Source organism: Mytilus californianus, unplaced genomic scaffold (genome assembly GCF_021869535.1).
Source record: "Mytilus californianus isolate M0D057914Y unplaced genomic scaffold, xbMytCali1.0.p SCAF_9, whole genome shotgun sequence".
NCBI classification, from domain to species: domain Eukaryota; kingdom Metazoa; phylum Mollusca; class Bivalvia; order Mytilida; family Mytilidae; genus Mytilus; species Mytilus californianus.
Window position 1 is genome coordinate 31,061,642 of NW_026262745.1, and position 25,987 is coordinate 31,087,628.

General features: G+C 32.0%; 1 protein-coding gene and 1 long non-coding RNA gene across 3 annotated transcripts in view; one reads left to right on the forward strand and one right to left on the reverse strand.

Moving 5' to 3' along the window:
- LOC127715071 (solute carrier family 4 member 11-like) overlaps nucleotides 1-25,987 on the forward strand; it is a 71,065-nt gene that overhangs the window by 7,147 nt on the left and 37,931 nt on the right. The gene's annotated exons all lie outside the window — the stretch shown is intronic.
- On the reverse strand, nucleotides 19,088-19,848 carry LOC127715142 (uncharacterized). 2 transcript variants are annotated; one of them, XR_007988190.1, is made up of 4 exons: nucleotides 19,726-19,848; nucleotides 19,546-19,590; nucleotides 19,321-19,365; nucleotides 19,088-19,257 (listed from the first exon to the last, which is right to left on the reverse strand). It is a non-coding gene; the product is annotated as an uncharacterized LOC127715142 (long non-coding RNA). The 2 variants fall into 2 exon arrangements; XR_007988189.1 differs by lacking the exon at nucleotides 19,088-19,257 and having other exon boundaries at nucleotides 19,305-19,365.

Genomic DNA, 25,987 nt, shown 5'->3' on the forward strand with positions numbered 1-25,987 from the left:
TTCTAATGCATAACAAAAAAGAAATAATCATGCATTTAAGATAGGAAAATGTATAACATCAAAATAAATAAAATTCCACGAAATTTCATGAATGATCTTGGCGCATTAACATCATTGCAAACATGACGTCATACGAATAAAAACTCTCTAGCTGAAGATTATTCCGTTACTTGTATGCTTTAAATTCGTATAATATCTCATTTAAATGAAGTTTTTTAGGTAGGTGTTATTTCATTTTAGATTCTATTGCATTAATCGAACATTTATGGATTTTAGAATGTCAACATGGCGGCTAACTCCTTAGTTACGACATGTCAATTAACGGTGCATTTGATGGTAAATAGTAGCTAATGAACAAACAATTGTCAAGAAAAAATTGCAAATGTTTGGGTTAAGAATTATAAGGATTAAACACATTTTTTCTAGAGGTTATTGATGTGTAAACTGGGTCGATTACTCACAAACTTCACATAAAAGTCCGAAACTTTTATTCAGTTTGTGAGTTAATCGCCCCAGTTTACACATCAATAGCCTCTAGAAAAAATGCGTATAATCCTATAATATCCTAAAAACTATAATAGATAGATAGAAAAGCAAAAATAATCAACGAAACAAGATCTACAAATAAGTCAACATAACCGAAATCATTTAATCGACTCCTTATTGAAGTTATTGCCCTTTAATGATTATTTTCCCCATTTTTCCTCATTATTGCCTATTATCTTGAAAACTGTAATAGATTTGTAGAAACATTTTATAGCACAAATGATCAGCAAGACAAGGTCTACAAATAAGCCATAATGGTCGAAATCTTCAGTCAACTTGTTAACTAAGTTGCCTTAAATGATAATTTTTAACATTTTTATGTATTTTCCATAGGCTTGTATGCTCACAGACCTTGGAAAACATAGGAATCTTATATCAATGAAAATACAATTTTTCCTCAATCCACAAAAATTGGTATCCACAAAAATAAATGAATCCTTAGAATGTAATAATTATGTAAGAATGAAATGATAACTATTTGAAAGATTAATCTTTCTTCTTTCTATTGGTTCCTCATTTATAAATTTTAGAGCTGTATGAAAGTAATTACAATGAAAATTGTCTGATTGGGAATGAAAAAAATCTTTGTATTATGCTATCTTAAGTTGTTAACCTATTATCAAATCATTCTTGTTCAGATTTTCCAATGAAAACAAATTTTTCAACAATCATAATAACCTTAAAATCCTTGAAATATATAATGTTAAGAAAACTCTGCATATTGTAAAAACATTAACTTAATAAAATAAGTTCTTTATCATTGAATATGTTATTTTAGGATTTAAGTTTTCTAAAATGAAATTTACTGCTTTCTTTAGAAAAAGATCAAAAGAAGTGATAAAGCAGCTGCTGAACACTAATACACATTCTAGTTGTAGGTCATTGGCTTGATTACACAATTCTTTGTGTTGAATGTCTTAAAAGACTGGCAACATTTTCATTTATAGTATATGCCCAGCCATCCCTCAATTTTGGAAGTATTTACTTATTCAGAAATTATTGTGTGCATTTATTATTGTGATTCACCCCAAGCATGCCAAGGGTGATTGGGGAATAACCATATGGTCACTCTTGGTTTTCTTCCCACCCTCTGCAAAACCCTGGCCAAAGTGGGGCATCCGTTTGGTTGCTAGGAATTTAAAACATTTGCAGCCTCATCTGGACAGAAGTGAATCTGTTGCCTCGTGTAGGGAGAGTGCCACCCTATTTGCACTTTAAAATCCCTTGTAAAAGTCTTTGAAGGGTCCGTATGTGACCCGTTGCAAGGCAAAATTTCTGTCCCTATCCATTTTATCCTTATTTTCATGTAGCAGTCCCATGCCCTTCATCCCGGTCAACCCTTATTACAGGACCTACCTAGTGTATGTATATTTGTTTATAGTTCTTATAATCCTGAACATACATGAAATACTTGCTACTGGATGTTAAACAACAAAAAATCAATCAATATTATTGCCAGTGAGGAATAATGGGCAAAGCTACAACATCATTGATTATAGAGTTTTCTGGAAATGCTTCATACATATATGAAGCTATCAAAATATAAAATAAGATTTTTAATTTTTTGCGAAAGCTATCCCATCAAATTATTTACAACAAGGTATTATAGTGAATGCAAAATAATTGATTTCAGTATTTTAGGAGGGGGTTCTTTCAGTAATTTGACCTTTTGTTAAGGAAAACATGATATATACAGGATATCCAATTATGTTTAATGACCTCTAATTCTTCTGTGTAAGTTGATTTATGTAAATGATGAATTTGTTTATGTCCTTAGTCATGTGATTTTAATTGCGTATAATAATTGATTATTTAATCAGTAGGAATAATTTATCTAACACAGTAATTAAGATTTCAAACAGCAGAATTATAGCATTAAGTTATAGATAATGCATATTTTAAGGTTTTTCTTGTCGTAGAACACACAGAGGGATGTCTGGATTGATCAAATGAAAGACCGCCCATAGGGAGGACTTTCTTTGAGCAATCCTGACACCCCGACTTGAGGTGCATTCTAAGACAAGAAAAACCTTAAAATATGCATTATCTAACTTATATACCGTCAAAAAAATATTGTTTTTTATAAAGATTTGCATAATTTAGCATCCTATTTTACCGACCACACTAAAGTGGGATATTCCTTTCTAATGCTTTCAGGTTTTAATACGCCCTACGGCTCATTTAAAATATGAAATAAAACTCACTAATTAATCTGGATATAAACCTTAGAAATTATTATCCAAACACAATAAAAATATTACTGTAACTGCATGAAGTAAGACACAAATGAATTGTTAACATCTAATAACGGTGTATGAAAAATACAAGAAACTTTGTAAGTAATTTATTGTACCAACTTAGTTTATGGAAAGGGGGAGGTGCTATGTTTTTTTTTGTCGATTTGTAATGACATTTTATTTATTTTTATTTTAAAGTGATTATTTTTTCAACAATTTTAATTGAATCGAATGAAATATTCAGAATGATTTTCTTTTGAATAGCAATACATTTTTTTAACAAATAATCAGGATATAATTATATACCCTCCCTTCATCCGACCTCATTGTGAGGTACGTCAATGTTATTCAATAGAATATAAGAATATTTTATTAGTTAATCATTTGATAGAGTAAAAGGTATACATAAATATAAAAAAGTTAAGAACTGACACGAAGGGGGCACGAAATCGTGATACATGAACATGTTACAAGAAAACAAATATCAATACATGTAGGTCACAGTATGATTTCCTATTCAGTGTGTATCGTCCTGAACATGCATGAAATATTTGCCACTGGACGTTAAGTAACCATCAATCAATCAACCTATTCAGTATGAATCAATAAGATTTTCAAAATCTTACACACGAATATGTTAAATCTGGCTTTATTTTAAAGTGTTATGAAAGTTTCACATTAAAATTCATCTCCCATATATGATAATGTCTCTGTATTGTAGCGATAAATTAACAGAACTTCACATTATTTGTTTCTAAAATTAAAATTCGGGCAATGACGATTTCTTTTACACCTATCATAGATTGAACTTTAAAAAATAAATTCCCAAATCAGCAACAGAAACTATCAGACGATTATAATTTTGAAGTAAATTATAGTTTGCATTTTTATCAAGGAAAATAATGACCTCACACAGGTCATTATTTTATGCCTTGGAGCATATTTCATTGAAACATGGTACCGTCCGGGTTGATTCTTGGAAAGAATGACCTATCGTTCTGAAAGAAAATAACTCCATATAGGTATATAATTCATCGATAATAAACATTGGTGTCTTGTTAGTCAATGAAAATTATGTTTTGAAAAATAATAATGCACACAGTGATATAGGGAATGAGGTATAAAGGAGTAGAGCCTCAGTAACCCCAATAAACGGCCCTGAAAAGGTACATTTTTAAAACTTCAATTGTTTGAGTAAATTTACTGTGTATGTATTGCTAAATGTATTATTTTTGATAGTATAATAAGAGACAATGTTTATCTGCTTCATATATTGTAAATATATAAGCCTGAAATAGGTATAGATTTCATTTTAGTCCATTTTTAGCTCACCTGGCCCTATGGGCCAAGTGAACTTTTCTCATCACTTGGCGTCCACTGTCGTCGTCGTCTGTTAACTTATACAAAAATCTTCTCCTCTGAAACTACTGGGCTAAATTTAACCAAACTTGGCCAAAATCATCATTGGGGTATCTGGTTTAGAAAATGTGTCTGACGACCCCGCCTACCAACCAACATGGCCGCCATGGCTGAAAAAGAACATAGGGGTAAAATGCAGTTTTTGGCTTATATATCTGAAACTAAAGCATTTAGTGTAAATCTGACATAATCAAAATGTTCATCAGGTTTAGATCTATCTGCCCTGAAATTTTCAGACAAATCAGACAACCTGTTGTTGGGTTGCTGCCCCTGAATTAGTAATTTTAAGGAAATTTTGCAGTTTTTGTTTATTATCTTGAATATTATTATAGATAGAGATAAACTGTAAACAGCAATAATGTTCAGCAAAGTAAGATCTACAAATAAGTCAACATGACCAAAATTGTAAATTGACCCCTTAAGGAGTTATTGCCCTTTATAGTCAATTTTTAACAATTTTTCGTAAATTTTTGTAATCTTTTACAAAATTCTTTTCCTCTGAAACTACTATGCCAAGTTTAATCACACTTGGCAACAATCATCATTTGGGGTATTTAGTCTAAAAATTTGTCTGATGACCTCGCCTGCCAACCAAGATGGCCAACATGGCTAAAAATATAAACATGGGGGTAAAATGCAAGTTTTGTCCATTATTTTGAAAACCATTATAAAGAGAGAAAAATTGACAAGAGCAAAAATGTTCAGGATGTTGAGCTCTACCAATTGTCCATACATCATCGTAACATGTCAAAACTGTCAGATGACTTCTTATAGAATTTATTGCCCTTAAATGACAAATTTTACCATTTTTTTTTCATTTTTGCCTACTATCTTGAATTTTTTTTAACTTTAAAAGATACAGAGAAACTTTAAGATGATTAGCAAGACGTCAAGTTCTACAAATAGGCTAACCTGGTCGAAATCGTCAATCAACTCCTTATTAGAGTTATTGCCCTTTGATGATGATTTTGACCATTTTTTTGTGTTTTTGCCTTATATCTTAAAAACTATAATAGACAGATAGAAACTTAGCTAGGCAAAAATGATCAGCAAAACAAAATCTACAATGAAGACAATATGGAGGAAATGGTCAGAAGACTCCTTATTGGAGTTATTGCCCTTTAAAGACAATTTTAACCTTTTTTTTTACGTTGTCATATAATTATGATAGAAAATTATAATAGATAAAGATACACTATAAATCACTAAAATGATCAGCATGGCAAGATCTACTAACAAGTTAAATTTTGCTGATATAGTTAGGTAGACTGTGACTCTTTATAGGAGTTATTGCCCTTAAATGAGGATTTTTTTTATCCTCTTTTGTGTTTTGAGCAAAAACTAAAGAAGATATAGAGAAATTAAACAGGCTAAATGATCAGCAATACAAGATCAACAAAACAGATTTTTGTCATGAATTCTATTCTTGTCTACAATTATGGAGAGTGTCCTTTGTTGAATATGCACATAGACCAAGGTGAGCGACACAGGCTCTTTAGAGCCTGTAGTTCTAAAAATTCATCATCTTTTTCGACCATGATTTCATGATTTCATATGTGACGCCACCCCTCGCCCATAAGTGATCTAATGAAATTGGTAGTTGAAGAGAAACCATTATATAGATAAGTAAATAAATTGCCTGTGATATAAGACTTTGACAAACTTGACCATGGATCTGAGATCAATAGCGACAAATGTCAATATCTTATGTCGGCTTGTCTTCCTATTTGTCAATCTGAGGTGGGGAAACTTAATATCTGACGTTTAATTTGGCTTTTGACTGGAAACGAAGATAATTTTGTGTGAAAATTACATCCTCCAGTAATCTGATCATTATATAAACTTCTTAGTGCAATATTCCGTACACTATATTTCTCATCCTTAAAAAGCTGGCACCATGTTGTAATGACATTTGACCAGTGTATTTATCTTTGGTTTAGAACAAGTTATCTGGTTATAAAAGAGGGTCTGAATGGGGTTTACAGAATAGAGAATAATGATCAAAATGTACAGAATAAAAGTTAAAACAAAATAAAGAATAGAGAAAATAAGACAGAAAAGGTAAAGAATTCAGAAAATAAATGGGGTGCAAAAATATAAAGAACAGAGAATAATTGACCAAAAAAAAGAAAGAAAGAAAAAGAGAAATGGTATAAAAATTTAAAGAATACAGAAATGAAGGACCCCTATCTAGACCCTCATAAAAGATGAAAGTATTGATCAAAGAATAAGGATAGGTTTGTAAGTATCCTACATGGTCACACATACAAAGCTAGAGATCATGATTTTCTATAGAGTTCTCAAGATGTGAAAGACAGCTATAATTGGGCAGATTTATTACATTAAGTACCAGTAGTGTTATACCATATTAGACTATTATTTATCATGTTTATAGGTTTTAGATCTCAGTCAAATTTTGCTACCAATCGTAACAAAGGTCATTCTGTTTCTTATTTTCTAACAATAAAAAAACCCAATCTTTTGAGAATTTATACAGGTTGATTGTTATAACCATATGATAACTAATTTTCAAACATTTGTTTTTTTATCCAAAAGCTTATATCAGTAAAGAGATTATTTCTGTATTTTGTATGATTCATTCCAGACAAAATTTTCTATCATATTTTTTAAATGAAGGTGGAAACTCACCATTTTACATAATCAGTGTCATTATATCAGCAGAATCATAAAAAAATTGAAACATAAACCATCTTGTAAAGCATTTAATTAATATTAATTAACCTTTGAAAACTAATGCTCTTATCATAAAAAGATCTGGGAAGTACATGAACGAAGTATATAGGTTTTGTTTTTTCCCTGAGACATTTGGCATTATAACAAATCTGTGTGTTCAAATTGGTAACCTTTACAGTTTTGTAATCCTCCCCCAACTTTCTGGTTTTCAGTTTAAAAATCTCCTAATTTCAGCAAAACAGATGGGAAAACAAGCAATGGGTTCAGCAATTTAAATGCTTAGCGATAGGTCAGTATAGACATTAAGAATTTATAATTTGGATGACATACATTATGTTTTTGGCTTGATATTAAGAATGAAACCTCATGCAGAGTTTAAATGTTCTATTATGAACCATTTACCATTAGCTGAACCTTTATATAAAGGATCACATGACAGGGGCGGATCCAGCTATTTTTAAAAGGGGGGTTTCCAACCCAGGATAAAGGGGGGTTCCAACTATATGTCCCCATTCAAATGCATTGATCATCAAAAAAAGGGGGGTTCCAACCCCGGGAACCCCAACCTGGATCCACCACTGCATGAGAACACCCAAAATTTTAAGTTTCATTTTTGTTTTGCTAAATTTTTTACTACTCAATCTGTAACTGTTGTGTAGACTGTTGATTGTCTTTTCGTAATTGTCATGGTAAGTTTGTTTCTTCTTTTCCTCTCCTTTCGGTATTTTGATTGTCCCCTTGCAGTGGTAGATTCAGGTGTTGTCCCCTTGCAGTGGTAGATTCAGGTGGGGGCTAAGATTATGGTATGGCCCCTTTTGATCAGATTTTTTTTGGGGGCATATTTAAATCAATCAAAATTTCGCCTCACTAATTAGCTAACCATATTGTTTCACTGTAGCAGACAGTTACGTTCCCCTTTACATGATTCATAAGTCCACCCCTTCTCTTGGTTTATAATCTTCTGTTTCTTTTTTATCATTTAAGTTAAGCAAAGATATTTTTGTATAGATTTGTAAAACCAATCACTAATTAGCATTAAATTACTGGCATAAGAACTCGATGATACATTAGAGTACGTTTTCATACAGATAATTTCCTTCTTGTAAGTGCTATTTTTGAACTATGCGCATGAAAGACATTAGAAATGATAATTACAAACTTGATATCAAATGAAAGTTGAAAAGGAATCTGGATAATTTTCAAATTTTGTTTCTTTGAAATATTTACATATGTATGCAATTTAGTGATGAGTTGTTTGAAAGCAAATTTAGAAATTACTTAGTGAGTACATCTGCATTTTTAAAATGTCTGGGAACTGAGTTTGATCTCTTATATATATAAGTAATATAACAAATGTAGCCTTCCAAATACCGTTTCGATTCCTAACATCACTGAAGAGACATTAATTGTCGAAATCCGGATATGGTGTACTAAATTTTGCACCTTTTGTTTGCGGTATACCATCTTTTCCGCAAGTTTATTGTTTTCTGTTTGGTATTAAATTAATAGTTAAGATCCATTTTGTTACATCTGGTGATTTGTTTATTTGGCAATCGCCAGTGGCAGTCAGCAGGGTTTAAGAACATCCGTTGTTTGACCTGCTAATCAAATGCGTTTTGTTAAAATATACTTTTTCACTTTTTTTGGTCTTTTGGAAAATGTTGTTTGTGCTGTATTTAGACCCCTCTACCAAGAAATTTGTTTTGCATGCACACGTATAAAAATTGTGGTTTTTATCCAATGCAATCATAGGTTTGAACGTTGTTTTCAATTTAGACTTGTTAATAAGTTTTTTTCAAAGGAACTGTCTCATAAGGATGCAGTTTTCATATCATTTATTGAACTTAAAGAGTAAAAGCAAAAATGTTCTGAAATTTAGCAACCAAGCAAGGTTGTATAAATTTGATAAAAACTAGTCTTTTCTGTATAAAATTCACCCCAAGGGTGCCTGGGAAAAAAATATGGTCTTCTTCTGACCTGCAGTCAAACCCTTGCCAAAGTGAGGCATCTGTTTGACTGTGTGGGATGTACAAGTACACTGCCATGTCCAGTCAAAATGGGGATGTTAAATCTAATGCCTTGTGTAAAGTCTTAAGAGTGCCAAGCTCTCTGCTTATTAAAAATCCTTGCAACAACATTTTAAGGGGTTCATGGCATGTTGCAAGGCAAAATTTCTGTCCATATATACTCTCATTTGCCAGTGCTAGTCCAAATTTCCTGACCTTGACATCTTGGATGACCTCTATTTTGTGTTTATTGTTTAATTCATGTTCTCATCCGGAACATGCGTTATATGCCTACGTATATATATGGACATTACTCAACAAACAATCAATCAAATTTTATAAAATCATAAACTTGATAGAGATAATGTTTATATTTAAGGATGGTAAGCTGACTTGTAGTGTTTTCTGTAATTTCTGGGCTTTTTTTTTTTTTTAATTTAGACATGGCTTTTTGTGACATAACATCTTGTAAATAAGAGAGAACTGTTTGGGTTTTATTTTTTTTTAGTGTAGATGTCAAATTGAAAATTTACTGGAGTTAAAATTAACAAAAGAAAAAAAAATCTCTCTGATATTATATCTGAAAGATATTTTTGTTCTTTTGTTCAATTTTACATACACATTTCTTGTTTTCTATAATGATTGCAGAGTATTTTAATATTCCCTTAAGATTGATTTAATACCAACTGCATTCCAATTGATTTACATTCTGACCCATGGTGCATCTTTGACATGTAAATAAAATTTGATTTTTTTTTGCATTTTATGTATGTCTGGTTAGTTTTAAATCCTTTTATATCATGTATTTTATTTAAACTTATAGAAATATTTATGGAAGAACCACTTAAGTTAGCTTAAATGTTATGTTCAATGATGTCTGTTTTAAAGAATAAGAGTATGTAATTAACAAGATTTACCTCAAAGTATACAGAAATAAATCTTATTTGGAGGAGTTACAACAAAAAAAGAAACAAATCTGCTTCGTTAATTAAAATTCTGTAGATAAAGAGATTTTTCTTGATCTCAACACAAGTGAAGTCAGAATATTCTGATAGTTTGCTGTCATGTTTTTGATAACCTACTATGTGATTGGCCCAATTTACTAGTAGAATTATTGGCAGGGCATCATTTTTTCTTCAATTTTTATGAACTCCTTGATATGTGAAATAGCTGCATGATAACTGATTAAGAATCTTCTGATTTCAAATTTGTCAATAAAATGTCAGCTGCTAGTTTAAGCAGACAACATGACATGGTCTAATGTATAGTAAGAAAACATCTGAGGTTCTATATATAGATTTAATTTAAATTCTAATAAAACTTTTTTTTCAGACAATTTTATTGGAATTCTAATGAAAACAAACATTTTGAGATTTAGATGGTTTTAAAACAGCTCTTATTTATATATGATAATGTCAATAGCTTTAAAAGAATGATTTAACTAAAAAGAAAACATAATACTATTTGTCACTCAAATAGATTGGTATGTTATGTTACGTTGTCATATATATAGAAGTTAGAAATGAAAAGTACATGTTCCAGCCCCACTCGGGAAGGAAGTAAAGAAACAGATCTACTCTAACATCGTTAGGTTGATTTTCTAGGCACTTTATACATATTCTAAATTTCTAACCCCTGGTATTTCTTAATCATAAGAAATCAGATGGACAAGTTATATATATATATAAAATTGCAGTTTTTATCCAACGCAATCATAGGTTTAAACGTTGTTTTCAATTTAGACCTGTATATATATATATATATATATATAAAAAGTCTAAATTGAAAACAACGTTCAAACCTATGATTGCGTTGGATATATATATAAAAAGTCTAAATTGAAAACAACGTTCAAACCTATGATTGCGTTGGATAAAAACCGCTATTTTTATATGTGTGCATGCAAAACAAATTTCTTGGTAATGGGGTCTAAATACAGCACAAACAACAATTTCCAAAAGACCAAAAAAAAGTGAAAAAGTCTATTTTAACAAAATGCATTTGACTAACAGGTCGAACAACTGATGTTCTTAAACCCTGCTGACTGCCATTGGCGATTGCCAAATAAATTGATCACCAGGTCTAACAAAATGGATCTTAATATTGATTAAATACCAAACAGAAAACAATAAACTTGTGGAAAAGATGGTATACCACAAACATGAGGTGCAAAAATTTGTACAACATATCCGGATTTGGACAATAAATGTCTCTTCAGTGATGTTAGGGATCGAAACGGTATTTGGAAGGCCATATGATTTACCTCAATTTAGGATAGACTCTTGAATTTTAAAGAGTCGAAATAGGATGAACGGATCATATAAACCCGAAGGAAAATATAATACAAGCCCAAACGAAAAAATATAAAAAAGTCTAAATTGAAAACAACGTTCAAACCTATGATTGCGTTGGATAAAAACCGCAATTTTTATATGTGTGCATGCAAAACAAATTTCTTGGTAAAGGGGTCTAAATACAGCACAAACAACAATTTCCAAAAGACCAAAAAAAAGTGAAAAAGTCTATTTTAACAAAATGCATTTGACTAACAGGTCGAACAACTGATGTTCTTAAACCCTGCTGACTGCCATTGGCGATTGCCAAATAAATTGATCACCAGATCTAACAAAATAGATCTTGATATTGATTAAATACCAAACAGAAAACAATAAACTTGTGGAAAAGATCGTATACCACAAACATGAGGTGCAAAAATTTGTACAACATATCCGGATTTGGACAATAAATGTCTCTTCAGTGATGTTAGGGATCGAAACGGTATTTGGAAGGCCATATGATTTACCTCAATTTAGGATAGACTCTTGAATTTTAAAGAGTCGAAATAGGATGAACGGATCATATAAACCCGAAGGAAAATATAATACAAGCCCAAACGAAAAAATATAAACAAGTCTAAATTGAAAACAACGTTTAAACCTATGATTGTGTTGGATAAAAACCGCAATTTTTATATGTGTGCATGCAAAACAAATTTCTTGGTAGAGGGGTTTAAATACAGCACAAACAACAATTTCCAAAAGACCAAAAAAAGTGAAAAAGTCTATTTTAACAAAACGCATTTGACTAACAGGTCGAACAACTGATGTTCTTAAACCCTGCTGACTGCCATCGGCGATTGCCAAATAAATTGATCACCAGATCTAACAAAATGGATCTTAATATTGATTAAATACCAAACAGAAAACAATAAACTTGTGGAAAAGATGGTATACCGCAAACATGAGGTGCAAAAATTTGTACACCATATCCGGATTTAGACAATTAATGTCTCTTTAGTGATGTTAGGGATCGAAACGGTATTTGGAAGGCCATATGATTTACCTCAATTTAGGATAGACTCTTATATATATATATATGGTTTTGAAGCAATTTCGTTAAGCCTTTTAAAGTCATGGATAATGTCTCGAATAAAAACAAAAGAGCATGTAGAGTTTAATGAGAATTCAAACCTGTAAGTGACACAAAAATCAAAAGACATCCATTGGAACATTGACATTATGGTCTTCAACAATTGATTGTGTCTATACCATATGTGCCAAAGTTGTATATTGTCTCAGATTGATCTACAGACGGGGCATCAGTGGCCAAGTGGTCTAAGTAGTCCATCTACTGTATCACTAGCGTGTCAACATTGAGGTTGTGAGTTCAAACCCAGCATGTGCCAGGTGTGTTCAACTCCCATCTTAATTGACTAGGATTATAGATATAAGAAGATGTAGTATTAGTGCCAATGAGACAACTCTCCATCCAAGTCAAAATTTATAAAAGTAAACCATTATAGGTCAAAGTATGGTCTTCAACACAGAGCCTTGGCTCACACCGAACAGCAAGCTATAAAGGGATTGTCAGTTTTCTAGCCAAAGGTCGATGGTCAGGGCACTAGGAATCCTCCATCAATAAAAACTTACCTCTACAATTTAAGCCAAGCAATAGTGCTGAAAGTGGTGTTAAACACCAACAATCAATCAATCAATAAATCTAAAGACAAATACAGACTGACTTCTATCAAACATCTCCTCAAAAATCATAAAGGTTATTCGAACAAAGTGCATCAGATGCACCATATTCAGAGACTGTTACTTACAATCATATCTCAGTCTGCCATTTAAACACAAAAGCATAATGAGACATTACTATAGATGAGGGTCTGTAGAAGAATAGAAGAATGAAGAATAAAGAATAAAAAATAATGGTCTAATACTACAGAAAGATGGGCCAAAAATGGGGAGTAAACAAAATTGGGTTAAAAAAAAAATAAAGAATAGAGAATAGTTATGGGGTGCTAAAATATAAAGAATGGAGAATAATGATCAAAAAGAAGAAAAATGGCTTAAAAAATTAAAGAATACAGAATGGAAGCCCCCCCCCCCCCAAAGATACCCAAATCTACAAAATTTTATATATACATGTATCCATGCAGTTGAAATTAAGGACTTTGAAAGCTGCTAGCTGTCTTTATTGAGGGTTGACCTAAATAAGGTAAAATAATAATTGTGCTTCAACAAGAGGACATGTTTATTTTGAGCTTTGCCCTTTTGAAATCTTAGATTATCAGTTAATGAGGAAATCAAACCCTTATTGATCTAACTATTAATCTAAAGAGACTCAGAAACATAATGGGGTCTGAAACAGTATTAAGAAATCATTTGATAACATTAAATTATCTTTAAATATGTCATTAATTGACTTCAAAACAGTATTGGATTTCTATCATGTAATGTGCCATCACATTGAATGATATAGAAATAAGTAGCAGGATTTTGCTTTTAGATGATTTAAATATCTTTTCATCTCTCTGAACTGAGAAAAAAATGTTTATGTGCAAATTATGACTTCCCATGTTTCATAAAATATCTGCTTTATATTTCACTAAATTACACAAGTAATAGCCTTACAATTTGTTTCAGAGCAATAAAACATTGTCTTCTTGGCACGGAATCCTAATAAAAACAAATTACAAGAAAAAAAGTATAGCATGTATAAAGGTGTGGTTTCATCAATATATCAGGTAAAAATAGATTAAATGTTATGAAAACATTACAATGTTTTTGTCTATACCTAATTCTTTATTCTAGCTGGCTTTGGATTGATTTTGCACCAAGACAAACTTTTAAAGAAGTGTATGGTATTACTTAGCTAGAAGTATAATTTATCAAGAGATAAAGAAGTTTTGCTCTATAATGATTTTATTTTCAATATCAAATTATGTGGATTTTTGATGATTTAGTATTCATCTAGTTAAGGCAAGTATATTGTACATATATTATGCATTAGGAAAAAACAATTGTATATATCTGTTTAGGGGTACATCAGTGGGGAAGGTAGGTTGATTTATAAAATAACTATTATTCAAAAATATTTTACCTAGACAATTTATATGTATAGGAGTAGAGATTTTGTGAAATGGGTTAGGGTAATTGCAGTAAAAGTTAAGGATAGATTGAAAAATTGGGGCAGCAACTCAGCACTACCAATTAACCCAAAATTAAAAGTATTGAATAGAATCAAAATCAAAGAAATTTATTTCAGTTCATTTTTAAGTGGGTTTTCCAAAGGATTTTGGTGAAGTATGGCAGATGGGCAGGTGGCTCAGACAGGCGGCCAACAGTGTCCATGCAATAACTAACGAACCTTTCAACCAATGCTTATCAAATTTTGATATGTTGATACTAATGAAAAAATGGAGGTCATGTTCAGTATTGATGGTAGTCACTTTTACTGTTCAGTAGTTATGTTCCTTGATCTATTGAAAAATTACACTTTATGTTGTTTCCATGCAATGTCTAATGAACCACTTGACCAATGCTTTTAGAATTTAAGTATGTTGTTACTGATGAGAAAAAGGAGGTCAAGTTAGATATTGATAATTTTCATTTTTGCAGTCCAGGAATTTTGGTTTATGATAGATTGAAAAATTGCACTTAATGTCGTTTCCGTGCAAATATGTATGACTGTTCATGCAATTACTTAAGAACCATTCTACCAATGGTCTCAAAATTTTAATATGCTGTAAGTATAGGCATAACTTTGGTGGAAAGTTGTCTCATTGGCAATCATACCACATCTCCTTATTTTTATATAGAAAATGGCAGGTTAAAAAGTCCTGAAAGCACCTTTCAAAAATACAGAGACTCCCTGTTTGCTGTCAATTTGACAGGTCATTCCTAATGTTCCCATTGTACCTGGTTGTTCTTATTAAATCAAAAAATGAAAATAGTTGTACAAATGCTATAAACTCACTGTGTTTGGTTTTATGAATTCTAACCTGAATTTCAAATACTTTATGCCAGCAGTAAATAGGAAATGGAAGGTTACTGAAACATAGCCGACATTCGCTTTAATTTGGGAATCTGCAATAAAATAAATGTTGGAGTGAACAAAGACATTTGGTATGGGTTATGTTAACATGATAATTTTTTATTTGCTTTTTTTTTTAAGATACTTGATACTAGCTTGATAAAGGGACATTTAAGAGAGAATTAATACTCTTTTTGGAGGTTTTCATTTAATTTCAGTCATTGAAGTTCAGATCATAGAATGAGAAAAGCTTGTAGGCATTCATTTACATAATTCAGTCTAAGTTAATTTTGATGCACTATTATAAAAATGAGGAGATGTAGTATGCTTGCCAATGAGACAGCTATCCACCAGAGTTAAAATGAAGTGGTAGTACTGGTAAGCAATTATAGGCCACCATATGGCGTTCAACAATGTAAAAAAAAGGTGTTAGTCCTTTCCAAATCATACTGAATAAAATTCAAAGTCAAATCTTTAAGTCTTTAAAGACCTTACAAATACTAGATGTACACTACTAAGTTGCCTTCTAATATTCTTGAATCTTTTTCCCTGGAAATTCAGTAATTAATAACAGGGATACTCGGACTAACGCTGTAATCCCGGTAAATGGTTAAAACAGCAGATATGCAGTAAAAGTTTACTTTAAAAAAAACAGGAAGAAAATTTGATGTTGAACTATGTTATTTTAAAAGAATTGCAACACATTATACTTACTAGAAATACATTTTGTATTGAGTTTTGTTAATTGTATTACTATTGGTAACTATTTATTGTCTTAATGACTTTGTTAGCTCAAGGACAAAAGTAAATGTTTTTGCTAATTTGAAAACCAAAATATCAAGTGTCAATGAACTGCATAAAAACATGTATATGCGCTACTTACATTTATTAGAAATCTTGTATCTGTTAATTTCTTTAACCTCTGATGCAATATCCTGTCCTAAGTGGTAAGAATGAGTTATAAATTGTTTTTACAATAATTTAAAGCTGATCATATCTTAAAGGCTCCTTCAGATATTGGCTAGATATGAAAACATAATTATTTCAGTTGTTGATATATATATATATATATATATATATATATACATGTCTTTTATCTATGATAAACTGCTTCTCTGGTATAGAGCTTAGCCTGATCACCACTATTATTAAGGGGTTGGGGTTCAAACCATGTGCCAGGTAAAACAAAGCTTAGCGTGATCACCTCTATTATTGGGGGTTGGGGTTCAAACCATGTGCCAGGTAAAAACAAAGCTTAGCATGACCTCTATTATTGTAGGGGGGAAAGGAGGGGGGGGGGGGGGGGGGTTCAAACCATGTGCCAGGTAAAACAAAGCTTAGCATGCTCACCTCTATTATTGGGGGTTTGGGGTTCAAAGCATGTGCCAGGTAAAGCTTAGCATGCTCACCATGTGCCAGGTAAAAACAAAGCTTCTCCACTTGCAACCATTAGAAGCATTAAAAACAAAGACTGGTTGGTTTGGAAAAGGAATCAGTCTGGTATAAAGTATGGATATATTCATACAATATAATCACAGTAACATGATCTCATCCTCAATATAGTTTAAAATGATCTAAAGTAGTTCAACTAATGTATCACTATAGGTTATGAGTTTGAACCCAGCATGTGACAGGTGTATTTGACTCCAATCTTAATATTTTATAATTGTCAAGGATTGTCATTTTTCCTGTGAAAGGTCATTGTTCTCTCCAGGCTCTTTGGGTTCCAACACCAATAAAAACTGACCTCCAAGATATAACCAATAGTGCAGAAACACCAATAAAAACTGACCTCCCAAGATATAACCAATAGTGCAGAAACACCAATAAAAACTGACCTCCAAGATATAACCAATAGTGCAGACACGCCAATAAAAACTGACCTCCAATATATAACCAATAGTGCAGAAACACCAATAAAAACTGACCTCCAAGATATAACCAATAGTGCAGAAACGCCAATAAAAACTGACCTCCAAGATATAACCAATAGTGCAGAAACACTAACTAAAACTGACCTCCAAGATATAACCAATAGTGCAGAAACACCAATAAAAACTGACCTCCAAGATATAACCAATAGTGCAGAAACGCCAATAAAAACTGACCTCCAAGATATAACCAATAGTGCAGAAACACCAATAAAAACTGACCTCCAAGATATAACTGACCTCCAGGATATAACCAATAGTGCAGAAACACCAATAAAAACTGACCTCCAAGATATAACCAATAGTGCAGAAACGCCAATAAAAACTGACCTCCAAGATATAACCAATAGTGCAGAAACGCCAATAAAAACTGACCTCCAAGATATAACCAATAGTGCAGACACACCAATAAAAACTGACCCCCAAGATATAACCAAAAGTGCAGAAACACCAATAAAAACTGACCTCCAAGATATAACCAAAAGTGCAGACACACCAATAAAAACTGACCCCAAGATTAAACCAATAGTGCAGACACACCAATAAAAACTGACCTCCAACATATAACTGACCTCCAAGATATAACCAATAGTGCAGAAACACCAATAACACTGACCTCCAAGATATAACCAATAGTGCAGAAACATCAATAAAAACTGACCTCCAAGATATAACCAATAGTTCAGAAACACCAATAAAAACTGACCTCCAAGATATAACCAATAGTGCAGAAACACCAATAAAAACTGACCTCCAAGATATAACCAATAGTGCAGAAACACCAATAAAAACTGACCTCCAAGATATAACCAATAGTGCAGAAACACCAATAAAAACTGACCTCCAAGATATAACCAATAGTGCAGACACGCCAATAAAAACTGACCTCCAAGATATAACCAATAGTGCAGAAACGCCAATAAAAACTGACCTCCAAGATATAACCAATAGTGCAGAAACACCAATAAAAACTGACCTCCAAGATATAACCAATAGTGCAGAAACACTAACTAAAACTGACCTCCAAGATATAACCAATAGTGCAGAAACACCAATAAAAACTGACCTCCAAGATATAACCAATAGTGCAGAAACGCCAATAAAAACTGACCTCCAAGATATAACCAATAGTGCAGAAACACCAATAAAAACTGACCTCCAAGATATAACTGACCTCCAGGATATAACCAATAGTGCAGAAACACCAATAAAAACTGACCTCCAAGATATAACCAATAGTGCAGAAACGCCAATAAAAACTGACCTCCAAGATATAACCAATAGTGCAGAAACGCCAATAAAAATGACCTCCAAGATATAACCAATAGTGCAGACACACCAATAAAAACTGACCCCCAAGATATAACCAATAGTGCAGATCAACCAATAAAAACTGACCTCCAAGATATAACCAAAAGTGCAGACACACCAATAAAAACTGACCCCAAGATTAAACCAATAGTGCAGACACACCAATAAAAACTGACCTCCAACATATAACTGACCTCCAAGATATAACCAATAGTGCAGAAACACCAATAACACTGACCTCCAAGATATAACCAATAGTGCAGAAACACCAATAAAAACTGACCTCCAAGATATAACCAATAGTGCAGAAACACCAATAAAAACTGACCTCCAAGATATAACCAATAGTGCAGAAACACCAATAAAAACTGACCTCCAAGATATAACCAATAGTGCAGAAACACCAATAAAAACTGACCTCCAAGATATAACCAATAGTGCAGAAACACTAATAAAAACTGACCTCCAAGATATAACCAATAGTGCAGCACACCAATAAAAACTGACCTCCAAGATATAACTGACCTCCAGGATATAACCAATAGTGCAGAAACACCAATAAAAACTGACCTCCAAGATATAACCAATAGTGCAGAAACGCCAATAAAAACTGACCTCCAAGATATAACCAATAGTGCAGAAACGCCAATAAAAACTGACCTCCAAGATATAACCAATAGTGCAGACACACCAATAAAAACTGACCCCCAAGATATAACCAATAGTGCAGAAACACCAATAAAAACTGACCTCCAAGATATAACCAATAGTGCAGACACACCAATAAAAACTGACCTCCAACATATAACTGACCTCCAAGATATAACCAATAGTGTAGAAACACCAATAAAAACTGACCTCCAAGATATAACCAATAGTGCAGACACACCAATAAAAACTGACCTCCAAGATGTAACCAATAGTGCAGAAACACCAATAAAAACTGACCTCCAAGATATAACCAATAGTGCAGAAACACCAATAAAAACTGACCTCCAAGATATAACCAATAGTGTAGAAACACCAATAAAAACTGACCTCCTAGATATAACCAATAGTGCAGAAACACCAATAAAAACTGACCTCCAAGATATAACCAATAGTGCAGACACACCAATAAAAACTGACCTCCAAGATATAACCAATAGTGCAGAAACACCAATAAAAACTGACCTCCAAGATATAACCAATAGTGTAGAAACACCAATAAAAACTGACCTCCTAGATATAACCAATAGTGCAGAAACACCAATAAAAACTGACCCCCTAGATATAACCAATAGTGCAGACACACCAATAAAAACTGACCCCCAAGATATAACCAATAGTGCAGAAACACCAATAAAAACTGACCTCCAAGATATAACCAATAGTGCAGACACACCAATAAAAACTGACCCCAAGATTAAACCAATAGTGCAGACACACCAATAAAAACTGACCTCCAAGATATAACCAATAGTGTAGACACACCATTAAAATCTGACCTCCAAGATATACTGTGGATTCATTAATATTCGTTAGATACTAATTTTCGTGGATTTGGTGGGTACAGGGGAACCACGAATTTAAATGTTTAACGAATTACAAATTTTTTAAAGGAATGTATGCAGACTTGGCCAAAACCACGAAATTAAATATCCACGAATATGCAAGTTTTCCTCAATCCACGAAAATTGGTACCCACGAAAATAAATGAATCCACAGTAACCAATAGTGCAGAAACACCAATAAAAACTGACCTCCAAGATATAACCAATAGTGCAGACACACCAACAATCAACCAATCAATATGGTTTATAATTATTTCAAACAAGAAGCAAAATTAATTGTACAGCCTACAGGTATTGGAGAAATATAAGCATGTAAATAATAACAGAACATTTGAAATACAATTGGAGGCAACACTACAAAGTATTAAATAATTCTCTACATGTATGCATGTAATATTTGTCACTGGATGATAAACAGCTTTCCATGCCTTAAGCTTCCAACTATAATCTATGATATTTGGCAGATATTAGGCTTTTAAATATTTTAAAGAACTTTAAATATCTTCTGTAAAATTGTTTCAATTGTTTCATTATCTGATGAACGAACACAAGTAATTTTGAACTGTTTTTAGCTTTGCTTTTTATCTATGATCATGATGATGCTTAGATTCTACTATCTTGTAATTTTTTACATTCTGATTTGGGAATCAATCTTTAAAAATCAGCTGATATGCTGTGATTTGAAAGCACTATACACATCTGTTAGAAAAATTGCTGAAGATGAAGGTTTATATACCTACCAAAAATAAAAATCTTAATTACGTAAGTTGAGTTTCGTTTTACATCTTTATCAAAGAAAAGAGCATATATCTCCTGAGATTAACTTTTCCTAAGCCATTTGATCTAAATTTACAGTCTTCATTTGTACAGAAACAGATTTGAATTAAGAATATCAATTCCTCAACACATCATTTAGAATTTCCTGTTTATTCATGCTGTTATTGTGCATCAATCACCATGCAGGTATATTCTGTATCAATCAATTTTTCTTTGAAATTGTTTAACTTTATATTATTTTTTTATAGTTCTTTATGGTGAAGGTTTTCATGTTGGGAAAATTTCAGTCTTTATTTAATTAAGTCTCCCTGGCATTAATTATAGAGGTACAGACAACTGTAGGTCTGACCTTTTGTAAGTGTTTCAGTGCAAAATCTATATAGAAATGAAATGGAAGATGATAGAAGTATTTATCAAATAATTGAAGACCTGTCTTCATTTTTTATCAGATAGATTTTTTGAGGGTTTCCCTATAATAGCACAACCTTTTTTCAATTGTTTTTCCTACGTGTATACTGAGAGGTTCATTTATGATTATTTTAGTCAGTTTGAAATGTGTTTGAGTTTGCTTCAGAAGATTATTTTTTAGAGTAATACTGTCCTATGTAACTTAGAAGGATAAAAGCAGGAGACATACTGTGGATTGATTTAATTTCGTGGGTAAAAATTTTTGTGGATAAAGAAAACATTCTATTTTTGTGGATATTTGATTTTATGGTAAAAAATACAATCAGCAATGATATGAATTTCAGTTGTTATATTAAATTGATTAGCTCTGATGAAATGTGCCATTTTGTTGGAAAGAAACATTAGGTTTTGACAATTATCTGTCATTTTGGTGAAATGTAATGGTAAATGTGGAAGGTTCTTAAGTTGAAGAGATTTCCAAAATTTGAAATACTATTTAGGTTTCTATAGCACATATTGCAAAATTTGTGGTACTTTGCTGATTTGCATAGCGGCCATATTGCCTTATCAGGAGGACAGCCATTACAACAGGATTATTTATACATTGTACATGCCCCTCAAATAAAATGCATATTTGCCAATTCTTTAGTCGAATCAACAATTTGTCGAGATATAGGTAAATTGTACATGTTATTTGCCCTCTGTTCATGTACAAAATCAAATGAACATTGTCTAATTTGCCGACTTTCAGCATTTTTAGTTTGAAAATCAGAAGCGTAACCATAGTATAATTGCTATATAAAATAACGAAAAGTCGTAAAAAAAGATTCAAAATAGAAATAAAGATACAATGATAGATTGTTCATGATTTGTCTGCATAAAGGGAAACACCTTGGAGGTTGAATTTTCAAGTTAAAAAACTGTTATCTGACCTGCTTTCTTAAGTTTTCAGCCAAATTCTTATAAAAACATGATGATTTTATCATGAAGATTTCATAAATTGTCAAATTTTAAGCATTTGTCCTTAAAATTGCACAACATATTTGTAAATATCCCCCAAAGGAAGTTTTCAAAGACCCGTTAGTTTTAGATCGAAGACGAAAAAAGACTGGATTATCCACAAATTTGATATAATTTATATTTTCAATCTACAACTACGGTAAGGGAAGTAATTTAATAAAAAAAGGCCAAAGTCACGTGGTACAAATCATATGAATAAGTTACCTATGATTTTGCCATATGATATGGACACCCTTGACTAATGACATAATGATCTATGACTGCACAGACTCTTCTTTAAGAAGTGAAGTTGTACAACTCCTAAGTTGTATACATCATATTCTATTTGATGCTTGAGTATCTGATGGTAAATTGAAATGCTATGTACTTTACTATATACCCTACTGAAAATGAGTACGGGATTCCACTGGATTTCCAGTGAAATTACACTGGTATTCAGTGGAAAAAAATATTCCGATGGAATCCCATTAGAATTTCATCCAAAACATCTGGAATATTTTTCACACTGTAATTCCAATGGAAAATCAGTGAAATTTCCAATGAAACTTCCAAAGATTTTCCAATTAATTTCCAGTGGAATATTATTGTTTATATTTCAGTGGAGTTTTGATTTAATGCAAATATTCCAGTGGAATTTTGGACTTAGAAATTTAAAGGAATATATACTTCTAATTTAAATTTTTCAAATAATTAAGTGCATGATTATTATATAAAGGATTTAATTTGTAGCGTATAATTTGCTGGCCTGATAAGAAATTAAATATTATAATCATGATAATATATGGGATGTAATGAATATTTCATAAACCTACATATATACATGTATATGAAACATTTGTTCAAAAAATGTTACATGGTTAAATGTAATTTGAAATCACTTGCCTAGTAACAAATGAAAATAATCATTTGGTCTGAAAGACCCCCCCCCCCCCCCCCCCCATATAAAATAAGTAAAATGGTAGCTCCTCAGATGTAGGGTGAATATAATGCATCACCATATAGCCTATGAGTATGACACATTGAAAGGATACATTTTAACTATTAAGAAATAAAATTAAATGTGCAATAATCAGATAATATAAATAAAGAAATGAATATTTTATATCAAATTGGGTTGAGAATAAGATTCTGGTTGATTTAACGAACAAAAACAATTAAGATTCTTTTTGAAAAATGTGCATGGCTCTTAAAAGGGCCGTTTTAAACAGATCTGTTGCAGAAATTATCTTCAGACTGTACGAATTGTTAGGATAACTCCGTTTTTTTTCTTCAAGTGACCGTTCTGGCAACTGCCCTGCACTACAGTCTACATGTTGACTTCATCATGTTCATTAACTGTTACTGGTCTACTGTTCTTTTGAGAAAAGTAAAGTGAACGGCTTTCATTTTCCACATTGTTCTATAAACTGTTTCGGTATCTTAACTTTGTCCGTGTGATGAATTTTTCATCAATTTCATGTCCTGAACTCGGCACTGGAACTCGGGTCATATAAGTTAATCTATAGAAACATTTCACATATAATCCGCTCCAATCAATTGTACGCTAAATGTCTGTGTTTTGGCATAATTTGAGCAGAAAATTCGTGAAACTGTAGTCTATAATGTTGTTTTTCAACACACATGTTTACATTCATGGAGGCTGCCATTTTTTTCTACCAGACTATATATATAACCGCTGATTTGATTGGATAACTCTATTTCCGGGATTTCCGATCGGCCAATCAGATAGTCGTTATCATTAATACACGTAATGTGTTCAAATTTGAAACTAAAAATATTGTACGAGTATGTATCCTGTCCAGCATTGTCCAGCTGTGGTTACATTAATCATGTTAATAATAATTAATACTCAACAACCTTCGATAAATAAAGAAATAGACATTAAAGGCAGAACATTTAGGTATGACATTAGCTGATGAACCTGAGACTACTATAACACAGAGATTGGTCACTATAGATTTATCGGATTATCTGGGTCTCCGGTAGTTAGCTACGTTATTTTAACGTAGTTTCGTATTCGATCGTAGCAGACGACATATATCACCTATCACTGAGAATACTATAACAGTATCGGATATTATTATTTTTCTTTTAAAAATAATTTAAAGACAAAATTGAATTAAATCAAAAAAAAAAGAATATAGTTTTTATCTTTCAAATGCAGTTATCTCTATTCATATTTAAATTTTTGTTTTTAATCATTAGTAATTTGTTAATAGTTTGTTATTATGCGGCCACTCTTGAAAATGTGAATGTGATTAATCTTATCAATCTTACAGTTACATTGTTTTGCTACACGTCTGTTAATTGTATCTAATATACAAATATTTTACCTGTAAAGACAGGTAGTCTCAAAAGCATGGGAGATGAATTTTGTTTCACAGCTGGGTGCCCAAGGTACACGAGGCTCCGTTTATTGCAGTAAACTTTTATTCTATACTTGTATTTCACTGCTGAGTGCCCAATATACATGTTTATTGTAGTAAACCTTGTCAAATATCGTCGGTGCACTTGTGGTAGGATTCAGGAGGGTGTGGATGGGGTTTTATAGAATGGAGAAATAGGGGCAAAAAAGGTATAGAATGGAGAAAAATGGACCGACAAATAAAGAATAGAGAAGAGAAAATAATAAGTTATTAAGATTTAAAGAATAGAGAAAAATGGCATAGAAATTATAGGAAATAAAGAACCCCCATCCATACCCTCATTCAGATTATCCAACGTAAATTTTTTTTTTTCAAACAAGTTTCAACCCCCCACCCACTTTTTTAAAATTTTCGTCTGATAATTAGGTCAAGTTTTTGCAAACAATGTAATAAGCGGCGATCACAGAAGAGAGAAAAAATTTCATTAAAGGTAAATGAGTAATTTCCTTACGTTACAGATCAGCAAAGAGGTTATAACTGCAATGGATACATGAAGCAAACATAAGCCCTACAAATTATATATATGTCCCCAAAATATCGCTGGCATTTTCATTTTTCAATTCACAATGTCCAGTAACATTGATTTTTTATCTTGGGATGATAGTGATCTCAATCTTGATCTTTTACGTGGTGAATATACTGCATCAGATTTTGAATCTGAGGATGACTATACGTCCCTGCTGCAAAGACTGCAAAAACTACAAAAACTCCAAAAGAAGCATCAACCGCAAGTACATGTAAATCAGAACGAAGAAGCTTCAAAATTATGAGACTGAATAATCAAATTATCTCTATGTTAACATAAATAGAACCACATTAGGGTAATTTACGATGACATTTTATCAACACCAGAAATATGTGCCCTCTTTCAAAATCCCAGACATCGTCAGCATTTTGTGCTTCAATACAGAGCCGTAAAGTTTTTGAAAATTTGAATATTGTCTATTGTTAAAGTGTCGTATGTTTTAGTTATATCGCTATGCTTTTTGTAACCCTAATAATTGAGCAACTCAGATGCAGTGATCTGGAAGGATTTTTTCTCTATGGGCCCAGGGCCCCCCAAAAATAAATTCAATGGGCCATTTTTAGAATTAATGGGCCATGTTGTCAAATGAGTGGGCCATTCGTTTACAATAAAAAAAAAAGTAAAATTTTTTTTAAAGTGTATATTTTACTGTACTTACAAGTATGATTCTAATTAATATCATGGATATTGTTGCTGTGATTTTGTAATTTCAATTTCAATGAATATACAATAACTTCTTCCAAACCGGGCAATATTTACGATAACCTTTATTTACAATGTTAAAACTGGTACTGTTCCCTTGTTCATGTTCATGG